General features: G+C 34.5%; 1 pseudogene; it reads left to right on the top strand.

Moving 5' to 3' along the window:
• Positions 1-2,049: 2,049 nt before the first annotated feature.
• LOC132163122 (cation/H(+) antiporter 3 pseudogene) lies at positions 2,050-4,539 on the top strand (annotated as a pseudogene).
• Positions 4,540-4,765: the final 226 nt, after the last annotated feature.

The raw sequence follows: 4,765 nt of genomic DNA, 5'->3' as shown, positions 1-4,765 counted from the left end.
AAAAGATGTTGGGTGAAAAGATGTGAAATAAAGAAACAATAAACAATATTTTATTCATCTTGTGCTATAGTGAATAGCTCCAAATTGCTACTCACTATAACAATGTAGTTATTCTAACTAATGGCAAGCTACTTGGTTGGAGCTAAAAAAATAGCAATAATAGCTAAATTATAGCTAATATTGGTCTTTTAGTTAAGTTGTTGTTGATGCTCAACGATAAGGTGATGGATGTTGAGAATTTCTAGAAGAAACTTGACCAAATTCTTTATTTAGTTTTGTTTTTTTTTTTTTTTTTTTTTTTTACATGTCCACACAAGAGAAGGGGGAAGGGGGATTTGAACTAGTCACCTCTGCTTCATGAGGCGTGGTTCACAACCGATTGAGTTGATTTAGTTTTGTTTCCCTCTTTAGCTAACCAAAGACATCCGATTGAACCCATTGTGTTCCAACAAACATTTAGATGATGGACGTTGATCATATCTTGAAGATGAACAACTAATTAATTTAACCGCCAATGCTCTCCTAAAAACTGGCAATCAGGTTCGTTATTGCCTGGTCTTTCCTTGTACATTTCTCTCTCTCTCTCTCTCTCTCTCTCTCTCTCTATCTATATATATATATATAGACGTACAACAAATTTGTTTGTGTGAAAAAAGCAAAAGAGGCAGATCACACGTACAGGCAAATGGCAGGAGAGGCTTCGATAGTAACCAATGATTATACAATCTCATATGATAATGCAAGCAACACGATGATCATACAGGAATGTATGTGGATTCCCCCGATGATCCATTCAACAGGCATGTGGAACTACATTCATAATTATGGGATTGTGTCGTCTACGTTGCCACTACTTCAGCTGCAGATGGTTCTTATTTTCACCCTCACTCAAGCCTCCCATTACCTTCTTAAGCGTTATGGAATCCCCAAGTTTACCACACAAGTTATTGTATGGGCTCTCTTGCGCTTCCTCCCTCTGTATTTCTTATGATCATGAGTAATGTTATTTAATAAATTATTATACGACTGTCATAAAATTGAGATAACGTAGTAATGAAAAATTAGCTTTTAGGATTTTCCGTTAAATCCTATAGGATAAAGCCAAAAGACAAAAAATAGAACATTAACCCATGGCCAAGCTGGTTGTGGGTGCATGTTTTTCATTTTTTTAATTTGGGAAAAATTCAAAAAAAAATCCCATTCAACTTCCATGTGTTTTGAAAGTAACCCATGAAGTTTAAAAACTCTCGATTAAGGGTATCGAACTTTTAATTTCTTTCGATTACCTCATTCCATTAAATATTTTTAAAACTCCCAAAATACCCATGATTTTTTATTATCAAAAATAGAGAAAATTTCACAAAACCTCCCTTCAACTTCTATGCATTTTGAAAGTACCTCACGAAATTCATAAATTCTCAATTAAAGGCATCAAACTTTTAATTTCTTTTAATTAAACCATTCTGTTAAGATTTTTAGTTAATTTTTTTTCAAAATGCCCTAAATAACCCTATTTGTTTTTTTTTTTTTTTTTTGAAATAATAATAAATAAAGGGTTAACTTCACAAAAGCCCCTTGAATTTCCTTGCATTTTGAGAATTCAAAAACTTTGAATTTTACCCATCGAATTTTTAATTTGATAGAATCTACTCCTCTCCATCAGTTATTTGCATTAGCCCCAAACAAAGGCTATGAAAAATACCAAATTACCCTCAAGTTTTTTTTTTTTTTTCTTTTTAATTTTTTAATGTGAAATTAATGGTAAATTTAAAATTTTATAAAAAATTTTAAGGGGTATAAAGGTTATTTCATCCATTTAAGCGTCGATTTACATATTTGATGAGATTTTTTAGCTTGAGATTCTATTTTATTGTAATTGAACATTTGTCTTGATTTTATGTGAACCAGGTGGGCATAATCCTTGGTCCATCTCTCCTAGGACGCCTCAAAATATTCAAAAATGTTTTGTTCTCGAATAAAAGTCAAGAAATAATAGGAATTTTGTCACTCCTTAGTTACACACTCTTTCTATTTGTGAGTGGGGTGAAAATGGATATAGGAATGATAAAAAGAAATGGAAGAAATGCCTTGTTTACTGGTGTTGCAAGCACGTTGTTTCCTTTGCTAATTGGGTTGTCAGTTGAAGTGAAAATTGGAAGGCTATTGTTGAAAGAAGAAGCATATAAACTTCCATATGTAACAATAGCTCATTGTATAACTTCATTTCCAGTCCTTGCTTTGCTTCTGGAGGACCTCAAGATCCTAAATTCTGAACTTGGTCGATTAAGCCTATCTGCAACAATGATATGCGACATGTTATCCTTGTTAGCTCTCATTATTAGCTCCTTACTTAGAACTTACCAGGTACAAGGTAGTATGTTTGCGGCTATAAATTTAGGAGCAGTCATCATCTATATTTTTATCCTTGTATATGCAATTCGACCGGCAATGTTTTGGGTAATCAGGCAGACACCGAAAGGCAGGTCTATCAAAGACGCATACATTCATATCATCATGCTGATGATCCTTGGATTCAGCTTGCTTTCTAATTATTTTGGTGAGAGTTTACTCTATGGACCTTTCATTCTTGGTTTGGCAATACCAGATGGACCGCCTTTAGGATCAACCATTGTCAATAAGTTCAATTGCTTCATTTCGGATGTGTTTCTACCACTCTATGTGACTACTTGTGCTATGAGAACTGATCTATATTTAATCAAATTCGATAACAATTTCATGACATTCAACGGAATCCTCATCATTTTCATTTTTGTGGCCAAAATGTTGGGTTCTTTGGTTCCTCCTTTGTATGCCAAAATGCCATTAAACGATGCTCTGACACTCGCTCTCTTAATGAGTTTCAAAGGTGTAACCCAACTTGAATACTATTCATTTCTCAATGATCTTGAGGTAACTATTTCTTTTCTCCCTTTTTTCTCCTATAAAATGAAATTACCTTTTTTTCTATTCGGTTCCATTGTGAGTGCCTCTGATATACATTAATTACATAGATATGCTGACTTCTTCTTCTTTTTTTATGGTGTGAATATATATTTATCATTCCTTTTTCCCTATATCCTAGCATTGTGAAAGGAAAATTGCATGTTGGATTTTTCCTTTTTATCCCCTTAATTTTCAACGTACAATACTCACCCGAAAGAAAAATCAACATTGAGATGTAAAGTAAAGGAAGAAAGCATTATAATAAATATTCTTTTATTCCAAATTTGATGGGTTGATATTTCATGGTTAAAAGTATTTTAAGCAAAAGTCCTAGAATTAAAAAGGAAAGAAAATATTGATCTTCTTGAAATATCATACTATATTGCAAAATATATTTTCTAGCACATAATCTTTAGTAGTAAAAAACATTGTTTTCTTGAACAAGGTCACATGATGGTTTTCTCTAACATTTTGTTTACTTAAGTGTAGGTCATGACAGACCAGGTGTTCACTTTGTCATGTGTTAGCATCCTAGTGATAGCAATTTCTGCGCCACTCCTAGTGAAGTTCTTGTACCACCCTTCAAGAAGATATGCAGGTTACCAGAAAAGGGATATTATGCATTGTAGAGCCAACACGGAGCTCCGAGTCCTAGTTTGCATTCATAGGCCTGATAATATTGCTGCTGTAATCAAACTACTTGAAGTCTCGTGCCCATCTAGAGAAAGGCCTCTTGCTGTTTATGTGCTTCACCTTATCGAGTTAATTGGTCGAACATCTCCTATTTTTATTTCCCACCAAGTACAGAAAAAGACTCTGTCCAATAGTTCCTATTCTGAGAATGTCATTCTCGCCTTCAATAAATTTGAACAAGGCAATCAAGATGTTGTATCAGTAAACATCTTCACGTCAATCTCAATACTTCAGTCCATGCACGAAGACATATGCATCCTTGGATTGGATAAACTTACATCCCTCATAGTTCTCCCGTTCCACCGAAAATGGTCCACTGATGGTATTGTTGAATTAGAGGACAGTACCATAAGAACCTTAAATTGCAGTATGCTTGAACTAGCCCCCTGCTCTATTGGGATTCTTGTTGACCGTGGTTATTTAGGTCGCCAAATGGTTTCATCACAATCATTATGTTATGTTGCCATGTTCTTTTTAGGAGGTAATGATGATCGAGAGGCATTGGCTTTTGCCAATCGCATGGCCAATCACTCGAAAATTGCCCTAACTGTGATTCACTTTGTTGCGTCTGGCACTGAAGGTGATACCCGATTGGACAAATTGTTTGACAATGAGATACTAAATCTTGTTAAACTTAACAATGTGGGTAGGGAATATGTGATATTTCAAGAGAAAATTGTGAAAGATGGGGCTCAAACAGCATTGATAATTCGAGGTATGATTAATGAATATGACCTTATTATTGTTGGTAGACGACATAACGTAGAGTCTCCGCAGACATCTGGGCTTGCAGAATGGAGTGAATTTCCAGAGTTGGGGATTATGGGAGACTTGCTTGTCTCATTAAATCTTAACAACGCAGCTTCTGTTTTTGTGGTGCAACAACAACAAAAGAAGACCTAGTCCTTAGCTGGGGAAGCTGGAGCTCTTATATCCTTCTAACCTTCACGAATAGGAAACTCTATCCATTCATCTTCTCTTGGTGTATGTATAAAATTATGAGTAATATTATTTAGTAGACTGTTATATTATTGTCATATATTTTGATGATGTTCCAATGAAAAAAAAACACCATTGGATCAACACTTGTAAAAAAATCAATTACTACTTTTCACGGCTACGTCATCCA

This window comes from Corylus avellana, chromosome 8, assembly GCF_965113065.1.
Source record: "Corylus avellana chromosome 8, dhCorAvel1.hap1.2, whole genome shotgun sequence".
NCBI classification, from domain to species: domain Eukaryota; kingdom Viridiplantae; phylum Streptophyta; class Magnoliopsida; order Fagales; family Betulaceae; genus Corylus; species Corylus avellana.
The sequence above is the reverse complement of the archived record's forward strand: the minus strand, read 5'-3'. Positions and strand labels throughout refer to the sequence as shown.